This window comes from Halichoerus grypus, chromosome 5, assembly GCF_964656455.1.
Source record: "Halichoerus grypus chromosome 5, mHalGry1.hap1.1, whole genome shotgun sequence".
NCBI classification, from domain to species: Eukaryota; Metazoa; Chordata; class Mammalia; order Carnivora; family Phocidae; genus Halichoerus; species Halichoerus grypus.
This window is the reverse complement of record NC_135716.1, coordinates 120,977,362-120,997,115: the sequence shown is the minus strand read 5'-3', so window position 1 is coordinate 120,997,115 and position 19,754 is coordinate 120,977,362. Positions and strand designations below refer to the sequence as shown.

Below are 19,754 nucleotides of genomic sequence, written 5' to 3'. Positions count from 1 at the left end.
CCTATGTGTTTTTTGTTTTTTGTTTCAATTCCGCCAGATGGAGTTCAGTACCATTTATCACTGTTGACTAAGCAACTAATAATATTTTTCCTAATGAAGAGTGGTGATACATTTTGCAGTTTGCTCATTCACTAATTTACCCATTAAAAATTATTTATTGATCACCTCCTGGGTGCCTGGCACTGTGCAAGCGCCTGGGAAGCAATGACAGAAGAGAGAAACAGTTCTAGACCAAGAAGTCTGTTCAAAGCACTTGAATCCTGATGTTTTCCAGGATCATTCCAACACTCACATGTTAGCCAAAGAGATTAGAGTATCCGTAGCCTTGTCTCCCTTGCTTTTCTCAGTACCCTATTTATTCATGTTAACACAGTGAAGAAACATGTAGATTACAGTAACGGCGAGAAATCCATGAATTTTCAGAGGGAACTGAATGGTGGATCACATATTCATTGTCTTGACCTTGGAGCAGGTCAGAATAGACACAGAGGAAAGGAATGCTACCTGCTGCCAACTATTGTTAAGAGAGTACAATGTGAGATTCACCCCCAGAGTACTGGTTGATGTATTGCCCTAAAATCTCTAGATATGCCAGTCATAAGTAATACGTCAGATAAATATCTCAACAATAAATATATTTGAAATCATACTTGTCAGAGAAAAGCTTAAGAGAACTATATACGCTTCTTTAACTTAATCATTCTGGCTTTCTGTTTTAGAGGTTGACGATATCATTATTAATATTTACCATTAATTGTTTATGTATATTATTTGAACACCAGCATAGGCTTACAAATGTGGTGTTTTTAATGACAAAGATAATGATAACTGAATTGGTGATTAAAAATACACTATAAGCTTAGCACCTTCGTAAAAATCCCAAAGCTGTTTACAAAAGCAATAGAACAATGAACTAAAATAACAGCTGTGCTAATCATAAGCTAGTTAAAAAAGATAACACTTAGGAGTTTAGGGTTTTTTCAAGCCCATAAATTAAAAGATGCAAAGTTTCATGCTCATGAAGGCTATTTTTAGAATTTGTTAATGGAAGATGGTATAATAGGTAACTTAATATACAAGTGAAATGGCTCTTAAGTTGAAATGGGGTAAAATATCATGTATATGTCTGAGGACTTTTATTTTACTTTAATAACCAAAATTGTCAATTAACCAGATTTTTTTTAACATTTACCTTGCAAAAGGAAAAGGTAGATCACAAGAAAATAAGCTTATAATAGTCCTCTTTAATCTAAATCCTCTATACCTTCTAGATTTCACAATAACCATACTATTCATTATGATGGTCTGAGATACTACAGAATTTTAGTTGTCAGGTACTTGACTATATTCACTGTGCTTCACTTAATTCAGCTACAAAATCAAGCAGAATTTCAGTAAAGTGGCACTACCTACTGTATTAAGTAGTATCTGAGCAGGATACTACTCACATTGTAAGGTTACTGCAAACAAGGGATTCATGAGCACACTCTAAGAAGTCAGATTCCAAATGATGAATCACTAAATTCTACCTCTGAAACTAATAATACAGTGTATGTTAATATAAAAAAATTAAAAATAAATACTGTAGTGAAAGTGAAAAACAGAAAAAGAAAGTCAGATTCCATGTGTAAACTGCTAGACCCCTAAATAAACCAAAAAAAAGGGGCACCTGGGTGGCTCAGTCAGTTGAGCTTCTGCCTTCGGCTCAGGTCGTGATCCCAAGGTCCTGGGATCAAGTCCCGCATCAGGCTCCCTGCTCAGCGGGAAGTCTGCTACTCCCACTCCCGCTCCCCCTGCTTGTGCGCTCTCCTTCTCGCTCTGATAAATACATACATACATACATACATACATACATACATAAAATCAATCTTAAAAAAAAAGAAACCAAAGAAAGCAGGCCCCTCCTTAATGTAATGTATTATGTTAATTTGTGAGGGCGGCCTAACAAAATACCACAGACTAAGTGGCTCAAACAACAGAAAGTTTCTCCCAGTTCTAGAGGCTGCAGGTACAAGCTCAGGGTGTCGGCAGGTTGGTCTTCTGAGGCTTACCAAATGGCGACTTTTTACTGTGTCCTCACACAGAGCATGCTTTCCTCTGTGCATGTGCATTCCTGGTGTCTCTCTTTGTGTCCAAATCTCCTCCTGTTACAAAAACACCAGTCAGACTAGATTAGGGCTCACACTAATGGCCTCATTTTAACGTGATTACCTCTTCAAAGGCCCTATCTACCAAATGCAGTCACATTCTGAGGTACTGGGGGGTTAGGGCTTCAACATACCAACGTGGAGGGATACAATTCAGCTAACCACATGTTTTGTAGTAGAGTGAACTATGTTCCTTCAATAGATACGTCCACTCGGAACTTCTCAATGTGACCTGATTGGGAATAAGGATCTTCGCAAATGTAATTAAGGTAAAGATCTCCAAATGAGATCATCCCAAATTAGAGTGGACCCCAAAGCCAATGACATACGTCCTTATAAGTAACAGAAGAGGAGAAGACACACAGAGCCACAGAAAGGAAGGCCGTGTGAAAACAGAGACAGAGAGACTGGAGTGGTATGTCTACAGGTCAGTGATTACCAAAGAATGCTGGCAGCCATGGAAGCTAGGAGAGAAACATGGAAAGGATTCTCCCTCAGGGTCTCCAGAAGAAACCAGCCACGCCGACAGCTTAATCTTGGATTTTTTACCTCCAGAACTGTGAAAGAATAAATTTCTGTTGTTTGAAGCCACTCAGCTTGTGATAATTTGTTGCGGCAGCCACGGGAAATGAATACCGATATTGGTATAGGGAAATAATAAAACTATCATGTACTGATGACTTCCATGTGCAAGGCCCTATCCTATGTATATATCATCCCTTAAATCCTCTCATCATCTATGTGAGATGGGTACTATTTTACCCATTTTACAGTGGAGACACTGAGGCTTAAAGAAGTATAAGTAAACTTCCCAGGGAGGCACAGATGGTAAATGTCAAAGCCAGAATTCAAACTGATACCGGTTTGACTCCGCGTTGTGGTCATTCCATTATGTTGCATCAAACTGATAGGTAAGAGTATCTTGGAGCTATAATGAATTAAAGATTTTGTGCTGAAAGGGCTCAGTTTATTGAGTTTAAGCAGTGACCCATGGAGGCAGTTATAGAGAAAGGCAAGAGACAGGCAGAAGAGGTATCATAGGGAATTGATATTGATAGGGAATATTGTAGGGAATGCCTTGCCCGAGCATCATCCCAAAACTAAGGCAAAGGAATGAGGCCATGCTATATCAATTGGGGTTCCTATGCTTTATTTCCTCCCTCAAAGCTCTGCTGAACTCAATATCACCTACAGTTCACTGTTGGGCGAGAATGTGCTCTTCCTTGACGTGGGTCTAAGAGGCCATATTCAGTTTGCAATCTTGGCTTTCTCTTATACCCAGATCTCTGTGCTTAGTAACCTCAGTCTGATTCTTAGTTGCTTCTTCAGTGTTCTGGACTCTGCATATCATGAACAAAGTAGAAGTGGTCACTGAGGACAAATTTATCAGGAATAAAGATGAGATAGCAGCTGGAGTTTAATGTGAACATTCTTGCCCCATTCATTTATAAGATTTTGTTCTTCTCCACTAATAGCCCGGAGAAGCCTCCCTCAATCCCAATCCCTCACCCAGACTCCAACTGATGACTTGTCATGTTGATGGAGCCGGTTTTTCTAACTTATAAGTCTGAACCATTAAACAGGAAATATTTCCGTAGCTCAGATATTTTCATGTATTTACATACTTTGAGTCCATAGAATACGTTCATTTTCCATTTCTTCAAGAGCCTGTGATACTGTCAACATGATCTGAGTCCACAAACAGAAGCTGACTAAACAACAAGCAGGATACCAGCCATGGAGCTTTTAGAGTCATCCTGGCAAGTGGAACCTTTCAGGTCTGACCTTTAAAATTAAAACAATGTATATCTGTTTGTATTTATAGTTGCAAAATGAGAAGATTTCCAAATTCACAACCCCAAATATGTTTAACCCATAGAATATTATCGTTGAAATTATCAAACTATCCTTTGATTCACTGGATATAACTAAAGACTTGAGAACAAACTGAAACCCAGGTTAGAATTCAAAATTTGAAACCATCTGCTAAGACAGATCATGGTGGCCTCAGAACTAAATTTAAATAAGTAATTATGTCATAAACAAACTCTATATATCCTACAATGCAGGAAATGTATCAATGTTGCCTAACTATGTCTTTAGGGTGCCCTAAAATTTAGCAGGATCTAGATTTAGGTCAAGATTGAATGCTGAGCTAACTTATAAACAATATACCAACCAGTGTCTCCCTTACCCAAGGTCCTAATTCTCATGACTAGAAGAATGACAGATTCTCTGAGCTAGCCCTTACTCTTCTATAGTAGTTTCTAGTATGATAGTAGCTGTTTGAAGAAGCTCTTCAGTCTCAGTCTGATTCTCCATCAGAAGCAATAGTCCAACACAAGGAAGGTCAATGAAAAAGCAGAGTGGAAAATGAAATCTTCCCACACATTCCTAGGTGTAGCTCTACCGGTTTAGGAACCTAGAACTAAAAGTGAGAGATTAGTGTTCACCATCAGAACCTTATAGAAAAAGTAGGTAGGTGAGACACAAAGGGGTTGCCATAGTAGCTACAGATGCAAAAGGGACCCCACCAAGTGCGGCGGACTATGCTTGCTCTGTTACCTGGCAGTTTAACCTTCCCCATTCTACACAGTGAGCCTGAGCTGTGCTGTGACTTTTCTACCCCTGTTTTCCTGATGCAGTCTGGTATTCTAACACCTGTGTTTTTGACCTCATTTCCCTTGTGCTCTCTTAGCCTTACCTCAGGCCCTGACCTCTGTGTTCTTTAGCTAGCACCCTTAACCTGGTGACCTAAGTGATCATTTCTCGAGATTCTATCTTCACAACAATTAACCTGGTTATAGAGCTGTAGCCAGCAGGACTTGGGCTACTTCTATCACTCCTTCCAGTGGGTGCTTCTCTATACCTGCTGCCCCAGGGACCAGTGACCTAGTGTCCTCCTGATAATGCTGGTGTTTTGCTTTTGGAATAATCAGCCCAAGAGAAAGAGCTTCACCCAAAAACAAAAAACAAAACAACAACAAAAAGTTTTGTGCTGGCAACTGCAGACAAGGCAATCTATTCAGCATGATTCAACCCAGCAAAGTAAGCCTGGCAGACAGAAAACAAAACAAAACAAAACCACCACTTCACACAACAAGAGTTGAATTAATTAACTCAGTTACCCTAGGACAACCTTACTTGTTGAGAGGGCAGTCTCCCAAGTCAGATTGCGGGGTTCCATCCCTGGCTCTACCACTTGCTGCATAACCTTAGACAAATTTTTTAACTGATTAGTGCCTCAGTTTCCCCATCTGTGAAAAGGAGATAGATGTGTTGGGAGCCTGAAAATGAAATCATTTATGTAAACACCTTCAAAAGTGCTGGTACATAGCTAGTGCTCAATAAATTATGAGTGCTTTGATAGATCCATCGACCTATTTCCTCTACCTTAGACACAAAACCATGAGCTCACTAGAGAAAATGCCCTGGCCTGAAACACTGAGAAGGAGCCAGGGAAGGAGAAGGCCTTGTAACTGTTTATATTAGGATATAATATAAACTAATTTCTTTCTACCCCAGCCCAGCCCTGTGGGCTGAGAAAAATCGAAAAAGAGCCTAAATTGTTCATGATGAACAATAAATATTGATTGATAAATAAAGGAGGTAAGTGAAGTGGGAGATACTCACCTCAGCAGAGGCCCTATAAATATCAAGCTTAGACTCACCCCCCCCGCCTGCCAAGCAAGACTCCATGACACTACCAGCGTCTCTCAACAGAGGAACTCTTGGGGGTGAGGTCACTTTAAAGAAAAGAGTGTGGTTCATGTGTTTTTCTTCCAAATAATTCTCTGACAAAATTCTTATTATGCCGTTTCCATCCATTTAAACAAGGGTTTATTAAATGCTACCGAATACATAGCACTATCAGATACATATCCACTTTAAAAGGGTTATTTGATTAAGAACAAGGCACAGTGAATTTCTGGCATCCTTGAATATGATTTCTAGTCTATTTAATAGCCATGTCTGAAGTGGCATCTTATTTTTGAGCTCTGAGTAGTTGTCATGCACACAATATAGCTTAAAATCTTTTTCTTTTTTTCTTCTTTTTCTTCTTCTTCCTTTTTTTTTTTTTTTTTTTTTTTTACTTTTTGTTATTTTGTGAACCTAAGTCAAACTCTGGCATGGCAGTATTTCTAATACAGCTTCAATGCCTTTTGGTCTGAATGACTGCCCTGAATAACCCTAACAAAGTTGAGACAAGCACATGATTATTCAGACAAGATATGGAGTCCAGACATATACAGGGAAATAATTCAGAAGTTTTGAGCCCCCATAGTGCTTACTGTTCGTACTGTACACACTTGCCACCTGGCACTCCAGCCAACATTCACATTTAGTATTTGAAAGTGAAACCACTTGGTGGGTTTTCTCCTCTATATCCCCTCCCTGGATGAGCTATCTAGAGGGTCAGCTGCCATGAACAGAAGTGGGGAGTTTTTGAGAGGAGATAGGCATGCAATATAGCAGAAAGGATGAAAGAAGTTCAGATCTCAAAGAGAGTAATAGAGAAGGAGGGTCAAAACCTGCAAATTGAGTGTGGAAAAGCAGAGTGATGGATTATAGAACAGAATGGAGAAAGACATGGTTAAAAGTTTCTATTACCACAGAAAGAAAGGCTTCAAATGGAAAAAAATATATATTATAAACAGGAGTGTTATGTTTTCAGTACACGGAATGGTCTTACCCCCCTTTTGTATATTATAGGTTAGAGGCTAATCTCAGGTGAAGATGAGACAAGGGAATTCTAAGAGAAGTGACAGGTTATAGAATAAAGGTAAAGAAAATTACAGTGAAATGAAGTTGAAGAGTGAGGCCACAATAGATACAGAAAATGGGAAAAAAGGAATCAGTGATAAAGAAAAGTATATTATAAGGAAAAGAAAAGCATACAAAAAATAATTTTATGATTTCCTTTGAATTTAGAGTCATCTTACTTTTAGAAAACAGACCTTTTGTGCAGTATATTTTAGCATTTTGAGTACTAACCACTAAGATACTGAAATTTTGTTCAGGGAGATGTAGTCTTTGAGTTTCAAGATCCATATCCTTAGAACAACTTTAACAAAGTAATGATCATACTCAGAACATGATAATTAGATACATTCAATTAAATTTCATTGAGAATTACCTTTACTTCTCACAAGACTTGGGATCTTTTGCACTTAAAATTTAAAGGTGCATGTGAAGTCTACACAAACCTACCCACTTTTTCTCTGAAATCTAACACACTACTGCCCCTAACTGAATTCTCCTTAGAAGCTGCATTTTTCTAAGTAAGAAAAATCAACTGAAGACAACTTTTAAATATGTCTAACCAAGAAGACTGCAATATTCAATCAAGTTAATGTTATCAGTGTGGTGATTATTTGAATATCTTTGATGTCAAAGCCATGCCTCAGAATTTCAAAATTCACTTCACTTTGAAATCAAAGTATACATGAGTTTTTCCTACTGTAATATAAAATATATATATTAAATTTTTATCAAAAAATTGAACACACAAAAGGAAAGTGCAAACTTTACCAAGGATTTTGATAAAAACTTAATTTGTTTTCAAATATCTTATTATCTATGAAATATATAAAACATAAGCTAACTGTGAATGTGGTATATATTTGACTATTTGTATGGCAAAAGACTGCTGGTATACACTAGCATGTCCATTTTTAAAAGGCAGAAGTATGTATTATAATTTTTAAAAATCGAACCAGGATTTGGAAACCTATGTTTTAACCTCAATCCTGCTTTTGTCTACTAGCTATGCCACTTGTTTAACTTTTCTCTTTTTTTCTGTGAAAAACATCTTTTTTTTATTTTTATTTTTTATTGAAATAGAGTTGACATAAAACTTTTTTCTCTTTTAAACTGGGAATAATATGTTTCCTACCTAGTTTGTTGAACATAGAAAGGTAGTTTTAAAACAAATCTATAAAAACATATGAAACATAATTTCATTATTTAACTGTAATTTCCTTAGGGGTCATAAACAACTTCACTCACTAAACGTTTGTTATCCAATATATGGCGCTCTCTCTTTTCTTCAAATTGTCACACTCTTGGACTCTTCTTTTACTAGTAGAAAAGGTAGGAAAAGGAAGGGAGAGATGAAAACATTTTACTTTTCTAATCCATCACTTTATTATCATAATTTAAACTATTCTAGTTGAAGCTTTTGAGGGAAATGACATTGAATTCAATACTTAAAGCACGTGTTTGATGTCTTATGTGTACCTTTTGACTTTGAATGGTATCATGTGAAGAGTGAGGCATGGAAGCAAAGAATGCAACAAAAAATAACTTGTTCCATAAATGAATACGCCAGAAAATAGATATTTTACTGTTAGGATCGTTATTATCATTCCAGGCTCTGGTGTAGTAGAGGATCTGGGATATTTATTATATGAATGAATGTCTCTATCTTTGCAAGAAAAAAAATAATTTCTATTCTTCTTATACCTAATTATTTGCCATGGAGTTATTCTTACCGCAAATTTTTCTCTGTCCCCATGTAATTGCTTTTCCCGGGGTTTCTAAATTAGGATTTGTTGCCATTTTATCAAATGTAGGACTTATAGTCATCCCTTAACTTGTTTGGCAAGTTCAGTGGTAACACTTATTTCTTCTCCTTAATCAGGAGGTGAGATTTCCAGAAGCATCTCAAAGACAGAGGGACAAGGCTTAGAGAATTAAAAAAAAAAAAAAAAGACACTGTCCTTGCAAAGAGTGATGTAAGAGGCAAGGAGGTTAAGAGACAAAACTGAACAAATGAGTTTGGGGAGAAAGCTAGCCTTTTATAGGGTAAAAGGAAACAGAAGTACTTTCGGCCAGCCTAATGAAGGGTTTTGAAATTGAGGGTCCTTAGAGGAAACCTGGAATTAGAACAAGTTAAAAAAGTAAAGAATGTAGGGAGTGAATGGAGAGGGCTTGTTTGTCTAGAGTTGGTGCCTTAATAGAAAAACGGCAGGCCAGCAGCAATGCTACAGCTGATAAATTGGCATGTATAAGAATGGGGACAGGAAAGCACAGTGCTAATGACAGTTAGAGATTTTTTTTAAAGGAGCACATGAACTAATCCAAAGGAGTTACTTAAAATTACAGTTTGCTCTTTTTTCTCTCTCTCTCAGAATTGTTTAAAGAGAAGAGGGAGAGGAAAAGGGAAGGTGTAATTTATAGGATGTACCTTAGGAACTATTATTAGAAGAATAAAAAAGAGAACTACTGGCAAATGTAAGTGCATTAGAAATGCAGTAATTAAAAGGTTCTACAAGAAAAAAGGAAAATCAGAGCTAACAGTCTTCTATTAACCTACTGTGATTTATAACTCACATTCTACTTTTTTCTCCTAGTACAAGTTCTCTGTTACTGTGTATAATATCCACATGCAATTTTCTGTTGTGGTAACCTATATTGGTTGTAGTGAGTGGATCTTAATTTGTTTTTAATGTGCCTCTAGTTCATCAGCTTCAATTTCAGGGGAAAATTTCTCTGTGCTTCGAATAGCACCCAGTGTCGCTACTCTGTATTTACAACTGATGTCTATTTTGGTAATACAACAGTTATCAGTAAATAAGAAGAAACAATGAAATATGTTACAACATTGAAGGAAAGGACAAGGATAGATATAACTGGTGATGAAGTATATTTATTCTGGAAAAACTGAGATGGTATGAAATGTTGGGAAGTGGGAAAAGATAGATTAAAGATAAATCTAGAAAATAAAGTGAGAATAAGATAAACACAAGGAGTGTGATGAATCATTTCTTAAGGAAATTAACCTAAATTCCTGATGGATGGTTAAGCATTCTCTGAACACATGAAAGCACTTGTGTTTCTAAATGTTAAACTAAGATATGCTCAAAATTTCATGAGAAATCAATACGTATTAAAATGCTGAGCATGTTTGGCAATGTTCTAAACATTACGAGCATTATCCCACTTAAAATACTTCTAAATTATATAAGTAGGAACTAATATATTCCCTATGAAAACCTGATGTACAGAAATATGAAGAAACTTGCCCAAAGTCACACAAGTAGTTAAGTGGCAGAGATTTCAAATACAGGTTGAGTTTGGTCTCATACACAGGCTGACTCCTGAGTCAGGCACTGCTAGTTACTAAACCCTCTGTGTCCAGGAGAACCATAAAGATAAACTGTTACTGTTGCAGCTGAAATTTTTACAAGGAAACCACTAATGGAATTTAAGTACTTCATTGGAGTAGTACACCTAGCACATGTTGCTAACAAAGATCTTCATGTTCTCTGTGCCAAGGCTGAAGATGGTCTCTCCTAGCCTTATTGTAGGGCACCAAATGCTCAAAGATGATGTCTCAAAGTGCCTAACTTATACAGGGGCATTGATGAAAATAGAGCAGAAGAGGGGGAAAAAAAAAAAGAACAACCAGTTGTCCCTACTTAGGTTCTTCCTTCTTCTGCCGTGTATGCTTTCTAAAATGTCCTGGTTCCAGCTCAAATTAAATCACATGAAATTTTGTTTGAAGATTATTTTGTGTGCTACTTGAGAAATGATAATGTTTCATGAATGTTTTTATGTTATCTCCAATAGCCCTTGCACCTCATCTGTCCCAAGGACATCATGGAAAATAATTTGAGAACAAACCAAAGTACTTTAGCACCTTAATCATTTAGCATTGGGTTGATAACAGAAAGGGCAGGGATGGATGACTGCAGTCGCCCTGTCATTTTGGATGGGAAACATCTCAGAAGAGAGTAAATATGATAGCCTTTTCATCTTGATAACTAAAGGCATCATTTCCTTGTAATCCTTGGTTATTGGAGAATGAAAGACCTAATATGACTGTAGGAAGAGAAGATTTTATATTAGCAGCAGAAATAGTTTAACATTTTAGCAATATGAAATGTACAAAGTACATAAGCAGATATAATCTCTTTTGATCTAACTCCCTGAGAGGCAGGTAGCTGTGTATCCTTGGAAAAGTTGCTTGTTCTTTCTTAAACATCAGCTTTCTCAATTGTAAAATGAGAAAAACAATGATTCTCCTTAGGCAAGTTACTTAACCCCTCTGTTCCTCAGTTTCTTCATTTGTAACATGAAATGATAGGATGAGGTTGCAATAAAATTCTGCTGATATTCAACTGTTTTTTCACCTATAGAAATGGCAATTTCTTATGCTTCAACCTAATATTTGTAGTGTTGTTGTGAAGATGAATACACTTAAAACAGGGGGCGCCCGGGTGGCTCAGTTGTTAAGCGTCTGCCTTCAGCTCAGGTCATGGTCCCAGGGTCTTGGGATCGAGCCCCGCATCAGGCTCCCTGCTCTGCGGGAAGCCTGCTTCTCCCTCTCCCACTCCCCCTGCTTGTGTTTCCTCTCTCACTGTCTCTTTCTGTCAAATAAATAAATAAAAATCTTAAAAAAAAAAAATACACTTAAAACAGGACCAAGATCTTAGTACACACATTTTATAAATATGATCTCAATTCATTCTTATAATAGCCCTGTGACAGATAATTGGGTTCCACCTTTGGATATAAATTTATGTGAAAAAAACATATACTATTTATGGATTTATGAGGGGGGGGGGAATGTAGCTTTACAGCAAATACCACTGCAACCTAACCCTTTGTCTTGTGCTTTCTAGGCTGCTCAGTGTATGTATATTGTATCAGCCAGCTAACAAGGTCTCTGAGCTGCTTTTTCCTTCCATCCAAATTTGCCATCCACTGAATACTTCACTAGTTTTGTAGCTGAGGTTTTAACAAATACTCATGTGACTTTGTTTAGCTTATAAAATGGCTTAAGGCCAAAAAAATGAGTATTTTTTTTAAGATTTTATTTATTTATTTGACAGAGAGAGACACAGCGAGGGAGAGAACATAAGCAGGGGGAGTGGGAGAGGGAGAAGCAGGCTTCCCGCTGAGCAGGATCCTAGGACCCTGGGATCATGACCTGAGCCAAAGGCAGACGCTTAATGACTGAGCCACCCAGGCACCCCAAAAATGAGTATTCTTATGCTCATCAATTTAGGTAGGGGTGTAAAAGCATGTCAGTATGTCAGAGGAAATTTTTTAGTGGATTCAGGTGCTGCTTGGTTAAAAAAATAAAGTAAATTATAATGCACAGGAAGAAATAAAATCAAAGTTCAGAGTTATTTGTATGTTCTGATTATTTTGTGGAAAGTTTTTCCATTTTGGTTTTGATTTCTAAAATACCAATCATAGCACACATACTAAAAATTGGAATGATACAGAGACGATTAGCATGGCCTCTGCACAAAGGATGCCATGCAAATTCGTGAAGTGTTCCATATAAAAAAATAAAATAAAATAAATAAAATACCAATTGTAAGGTCCTTGCCAGTGAACATTGCACCTTTGCAAATATGTGTATATAATATGTATACTAAATTGGTACACATTAAAAAGGAATAATTCATTAAAATCGAAAATATAGGATGCTAAATATTATGGAGGCAAAATGAGTAAAAGAAATACATTTTTGAAACTGTTTAATCTGTATTTTATAAAATGCCTTTGAAAATGAACTAGGAAAATCACATGCATATTTTGTAAAGTATTCTCTACTGTGAATAAATGTACTATATTTTTAAAAGCCAAGGTATTATTGTGGTTAACAAAACTTATTGGATTCTTTTTTCCAATAATTTAAATAGTACAATAGTTATTTTGGGTCCCCTTCTCTCTGAGAATGAATAAACTAATTCAACCTTGTACATTATTATTATTTATTTGAGAAATAGTACAGAATGTATCAGGATTTTTTCCATAAAATGTATTTTTGCACATATGCAAAGTCTAAATGATTGAGACATAGACGTCTTTTGTGAACTCTATGAAAAAAATAAAGATCAAAAGAGAAATATAATGTAGCTATTTCTCCTATCCTTATTTTTTCTCAAATATAATCATTTGAGAGGATTATTGTAATTTTTGAAAGGATCGAAACTAACAGAACAGTAATCTTAGTGAATAGGAATTTTAATAATTGAGTATTCAACATATTCTCTTATTTGACTGAAAAATAATTTTTCTTTAGTACTGTATGTGTGTGTATAGTGGGAGAAGGTGTGTGTGTCAAAACATATGAGGCTGGTACTTTTTTATTGGTTTTGTTTGTTTTAACTCTAGGATTTTGTTTCTAAATGGTGACTTTAGACACAAACTGGCATCATCTTCATTTTGCCAAAGAGAAGACTGGAGATAAGAAAGTAGGATTTGTTTGCCCAAAGTTACCTAACAAGAACTAGGAAGAGTTCAAATCAGGTCTCAAAATTCCTGTCCAGTGATCTTTCTTTCACATACAGATGCTACTGACTTCTATTTACTAATCTATCCTAGAATTTACTCACTTTCATTTTCTTATTTTTCTTTCTGTTAAACTGATATTATCAATTCTTTACATTTATAACAGTACCATCGGAGTAGACAGAAATCTTTTGAGCTAAGGAATAAGATACCAAATTTTGCTTGAGAATAATAGAAGGGTTTTGAGCCATATCCATCATTTAAATTATTAAAGTAGAGTGACCATTTGTGGGAGTTAGTAAAACATACATATCTGGAAAGTGGCTAATGAACAATAGAAAGATTTACAGATTTTTGTCTTTCTCAATCATTTCATTTTCCATTCATTCTTGTTCAGGATACATAAGCTCTATCAGCATACTGTTTGAAGTGGAATTCAGCTACTGTGAAAATATTTTTTAACAAAAATAGCTTTCAAGCATCATGAAGATATCGTAACTCATGTAGAAAACCTAAGCAATATACGGGTTTCTTTTTTAATTTAAAAATCCACTCAAACTGCTTCCCCAAATAACTCTTTCTTTCCCTTTTACCTTTCCAATTTGCCATCTTGATTAATATCTGCCCAGTCTATTCAAAATGATGTAGATACAACTAAGAGTTTACTATAAATTTGACCCAAACATATTAAAGAAAACCAGCAAACAAATATGAGAACAATGTATTTCTCATCTTGAGAAAGAGAATCTCATTGGATAAATGACAAACTGATGGCAAGGAAAAACTAAACTAGCTATCTGTTTAAGGCAGCTCCCCTAGCTTTCTTTATTTTTCTTCTTAGCACTTATAATACCTGGAATAGCACATATTGACTGTTTATTATCTTTTTTCCCCTCGCTAAGATGTTAAACTCCATCAAAACAGGAACTTCAATAGATTTTCTTAAACAGTGCCTGACACATATAGATGCTTCCTAAATATTTGTAGAATGAATAAATAAACTAGAAATTGGTTGTTTGGGGAATATAGTTTTATGGTTAACAGAATAAAACAATATTTGTTGAAAATATTTCTAACATGTCTATAGTGAGCATGGCAGTATTTAGATTGTGATTGAGTTTCGTATTCCCTTTCAGGGTCATAATTCTGAATATCACATCTTATATAGTATAATATATAAGTCATGTGAATTACAGTAAAATCCATACTGACTTTATGACTGACCTTGTTTGGAATAAATCTTCAATTTGGATGTGATTTCTTATAATTGGCCAATTTCCCTGAAAAGCAAGTAAGTAAAATATATTGATTAATTGAGAACTGCAGTTAATTGGGTTTTTACTAAAATTTATTTATAGTGGCACAGAGTAGGTACTTAATAAATATTTGTCAAATATTTGAAGTCTAGTTAAAGTAGACTTGTTATTTGTTTCTTGTTACTCAATAAAAAGAGAACTTTTCAATTAAATATGTAATATGCAATGGCATTAGAATCCACAGAGCAAACAAATAAGCAATTTAAAAGTATTACAAGTTCTTCTCATTCTCTTTTTTTCCATCTTCCTTTGCATCTTCCCTTCTCTTTCCTTATCCTTCTCTCCTGAACAATTTAGTCCCAAACTCGTTACATGGGGACAAGTAAGGTTAGCATCCATAGAGAGTGTAGGTGGGGAGAGCCTCAGCAGCATGAAGAGCAGAGTTGGAGCTCAAGAAGGATGAGAAGAGCATCTGGTGGGGGGAGGGAGGACTGGGATGTTTAGCAGCAATAGAATATTGGTTATACATGAGGAAATAGATAAAATAAATAAATATATTAAGGATAATTGGGAGATAGGGTTTTCTTTTTTAGAGAAAGTAGTTATAAATATGAAAAGAAAGAAACTGTTGGATCCTGTGGTGTTGGTTTAAAAATGGATATATCAGTGTGAACTCCTAGTGTGTGGATATAGATATAAGATATACGTTAATATGTGTATATATGTAAAATAGATAGATAAGTAGATAGATGAATTTCTCCTACATATATTTCCTTAGTTTCAAATCCTGAGAACAATGACACACCCAAAACAATGGGCACATCTACCTCCCAAATCTTGGTTTCTAAATACCATTTCTGAATAAAAGAAATTAGGACTGCTTGGAGAAGTAGCTGTTTGCAGAGCTGGGGCATGAAAAAGACGAAAAGAGCCTCTCTTATTGTGGCAAAAATATGGAAGTACTCAAAACAATGCCAGAGACATGTCAAAGAAAGAAGTCAGATTAAAGAGGATCACACTGCCCATATCTGAGACTATTGGAAGATCAAAGTGAACAATAATAACAGCAGATTATAACCTATTGGATAAAATGGATATCCATGAGTTCATATTGATATAAGTAAATCAGTAAGTTGAAAGTTAATGTACTTCTCCACAATATACTTACAAAAAAATTCTTTTACAGTGATCGCCTTAATCATGAGTTAATACTAACATCTCAAGTAATGATAGGATACTATGAGATGTACACAAGATCACTTTCACAATTCTTCAAAGACAGATAATTTAAATCCAGTAATAAGAAAGCAGAAGATAAACCTCAAACGAGGAGCATCTTGCAAAATAACTAAATTGTATTTTTTTAAAATGTCAAATCCATGAAAATAATGGGAAAATTGAGGAAATCTAGATTAAAAGAGACTAAAGAGGCATGGGGCGCCTGGGTGGCTCAGTCGTTAAGCATCTGCCTTCAGCTCAGGTCATGATCCCAGCGTCCTGGGATCGAGCCCCGCATCGGGCTCCCTGCTCAGCGGGAAGCCTGCTTCTCCCTCTCCCACTCCCCCTGCTTGTGTTCCTGCTCTCGCTATCTCTGTCAAATAAATAAATAAAATCTTAAAAAATAATAATAATAAATAAAAAATAAAAGAGACTAAAGAGGCATAATAATGAAATGCACTGCTTGATTCAGGACTGGATCCTTTTGCTATCAAGAGTATTATTGAAACAAGCAGCAAAACTTAAATGCAGTCTGAGGATTATATGGTAGTGGTGTATCAGTTTTCTGAATCTGGTGGCTGTATTTCATTTAAAAGAGAAATGTCCTTATTTGTGGGGAAAATATGTTCAAGTATTCAGTTGTTACTACTCTCAGATCATTCAGGAACGATATTATCTGTTCTGCAGTTGCAACATTTTTGTGATTTGGAATTGTTTCAAAGTAAGAAAATAACTTTTAAAAAATCCAAATTCAACATCTCCCTTGAAATTTTGTCATAATCCTAAAATAATGTTCAGGTTATAGAAAAGTCATTTATATTTTATGAATTTGTATAATACAATCTGAGATATAGAATGCAGCCTCCCCCCTTTAAAAATAAAGTAGAACGACAATAAAAAAAGAACAATATCCTCTGCGGGGATTCCAGTGAAAACAATTAAGACTTCTCAGATGTTTGGTACTAACGGCTGTAGGGATGCTTTCAGTTTTCTTTTGCTTAAATGTTAAAGGCCTTTTTATATACTTTAGTAGGAAGGGGCCAAATCTCTATGATAGGTATTAAAACATCAATGAACATTATCTAAAAGGGAAATTATGAAGGGCGCCTGGGTGGCTCAGTTGGTTAAGCATCTACCTTTGGTCAGGTCGTGATCCCGGGCTCCTGGGATCGAGCCCCATTTCGGGCTCTCTGCTCCGCGGGGAGCCTGCTTCTCCCTCTCCCTCTGCCTGCCACTCCCCCTGCTCATGCTCTCTCTCTCTCTCTCTGTCAAATAAATAAATAAATAATCTTTAAAAAAAAAAAAGAAAATTATGATACGTCCTGAGGGGCAGAAAACTTAGTAGAAATAGTATGTGGATAGATAACATTTTTATATTTACTTACATTACTATAATACAACTATTTTTAAATAGTATGGCAAATAATAGATTACAATGTTCCCTCCATGTATGGACTTGAAGTAAATTCCAGCAGGAACTGGCCATCCAGGTCATGGATGAGGAGAAGCCTAAGATGGAGCTACAGATACGCTGCATCTCTTCAATGTTATCAATGTCTGCGTGTGCAAAAGGCACAGACAACTTTAGAAGAGCAAGTAAATTTATGAAGTGGAAGTTGAAGTGCAATCAAAAATGGATATGCTCGGGACCCCTGGGTGGTGCATTCGGTTAAGGGTCGGACTCTTGGTTTCTGCTCAGGTCGTGATCTCCAGGTCGTGGGATTGAGCCCCATGTCGGGCTCCATGCGGGATTCTCTCTCCCTTTCCTTCTGCCCCTCCTGCTTGTGCTATCTCTAAAATAAATAAATCTTGAAAAAATGGATATGCTCAAAAATATATTGGTGTACTTGGGCAAATTAGATCATTTTCTTTATAATAAAATATGAAAGTGCATATTTTCAGAAGTTATGACGTTATCAAATTTAAATATTAAAAATTTAAATTAGAATATTAAACTCGTGTGGCATAAAATATTCAACTTATATTTGAATGCTTGTTTATCTGGTCAATCAAGTAATAATTTTTATCGTATCTGGCATTTAAAATATCTGAAAGATTATCATTATTAACCTAACAAGGGATCACAGAGGTCCACTATATTTTCCTAAAGGCAAAAAAAGTTTAAAGGAGACTTTCCTTTGAATATTCCTTTCCCTGTTTTGGAGAATACTCATTCTTTTGTGGAATTGAGTTGTGGGCATGAGGGGTTTGGAGCATGACTGGAGAGGTGAGGTGTATGGGGGCCCCAGGTTATCTGAAATTTGCTATGCTTTCATAGAAAAAAATGTCTTCATGTCTAAATGTCTGCCAGTCTTGGGGAATTCCTCCTGGTCAGGCATTGTACTGTACTCATAGAAGCAAAAATATAACAATAAGACCTCTTACATTTCATGGACTCTTTCTTAACTTGTGAGAAAATTAACTTTTCACAAGTATTATGATTTGAAGAAATTTATGGTGTTCACTTATGAAAAACTTAAGAAAATACTCAGAACTCCATGTTACTAAAGACAAGTTAGGCTAAGATCAGTAATACAGTGTAGTGGGCTCAAACTACAATTCTGCTCTGTAAATATGGAAATGTAGACAAATTATTAAATATCTTTGTGCCTCATTTTCTTCATATGTAAAACAAGGGTAATAATTACACCTAAATCATAGGATTATTATGAGTATTAAATGAGACAAAACATGTAAATTGCTTAAAGTAGTACCTGGGACATAAGAAACACTCACAAATTCCTGTTATAATTATTTGAGATCAAATTTGCTATCAAGCAAAAATGGAAGCTACACTAAGAAACCAGTGATTTCTTAGAACACATCTTGACTGATCATTCTCTGAATAAATATATTTATTGGCATGTAGCTAACACCATATTAAAGCATGTAAGTATTCTTTTCTTTTTTCCATCTGTAGAAATGGGGATGATAATAGCAGTCCTCGCAGCATTTTTATAAGGATTTAATTATAAAACTTAGCAATTTGCCTGGCACTCCTAATAAGCACTCAAAAAACACTAGTTGTACTACTATTGCTAATTATTATTATTATTACCTTTATGATATAATAAGATCAGAGTCTGAGACATACATCTGAGGACATGATTACGATTTTATAGTATGATAAGAACAGAAGAGTTAACATTTCAACTATTTTTAAGAAGGAATGTAGTTTTTCCAGATGCAGAGGAACAGAAGAGCCTTCATGAATTCCCCATGTGTTTTACCTAAACTTGACTTGTTTTCAAAAGTCAGTGGGCCCACAGTTATTCCACTGAGAAAGTACTTTTGAACTGACCATGTCCACACAAACTAATCAATCAACAGGTAATTGAAAACCAAATCTGTGAAATATGCAGATAAAGTGTAAGACAGCCTCCCAGCTGGTTTTCCTATATCCACATTCTCTCCTCCTTAGCATACTATTCATAAGGTTGACACACTAATCTTCTTAAATGCAGTTTTCATCATGCTGTAACTGCTGGAGAACATAGAGTAGCTTTCGAATGACTGCTGTATGAAGCCCAAATGGCTGTGTCTAGCTTTAAGAATCCTCCACAGTCTTGCAATTCAGAGTATAGCACGAGCATCAGCATCACCTGGGAACTTGTTAGAAATAGATAATCTCACACCTCAATCCAGACCTACTAAAACAGAGTCTGCAGTTTAACAAAATCCCCAAGAATGCATATTAAAGGCTGAGAAACACTACTATACAATATCCATTAATCTAAACCAAACAAAATCACTAACCCATAACACAACCCGTGGTCCCATCAAGAAGAATGAAATCCTTTCATTAATATCCCTGCATCCAAACAATCCCTTTGCTCATAATCTTAACACCACTAGAAATACCTTATTTCCTTCCCCTCTT

At 35.8% G+C, this 19,754-nt stretch overlaps 1 protein-coding gene, 1 long non-coding RNA gene and 1 other non-coding gene across 22 annotated transcripts in view; 2 read left to right on the top strand and 1 right to left on the bottom strand.

The window, feature by feature from the left end:
• ADGRL2 (adhesion G protein-coupled receptor L2) overlaps window positions 1-19,754 on the top strand; it is a 609,197-nt gene that overhangs the window by 364,725 nt on the left and 224,718 nt on the right. The window lies entirely within an intron of this gene.
• LOC144381913 (uncharacterized) overlaps window positions 1-19,754 on the bottom strand; it is an 87,113-nt gene that overhangs the window by 29,973 nt on the left and 37,386 nt on the right. The gene's annotated exons all lie outside the window — the stretch shown is intronic.
• LOC118525815 (U6 spliceosomal RNA) lies at window positions 12,344-12,449 on the top strand. Its single transcript, XR_004912326.1, has one exon. It is a non-coding gene; the product is annotated as a U6 spliceosomal RNA (small nuclear RNA).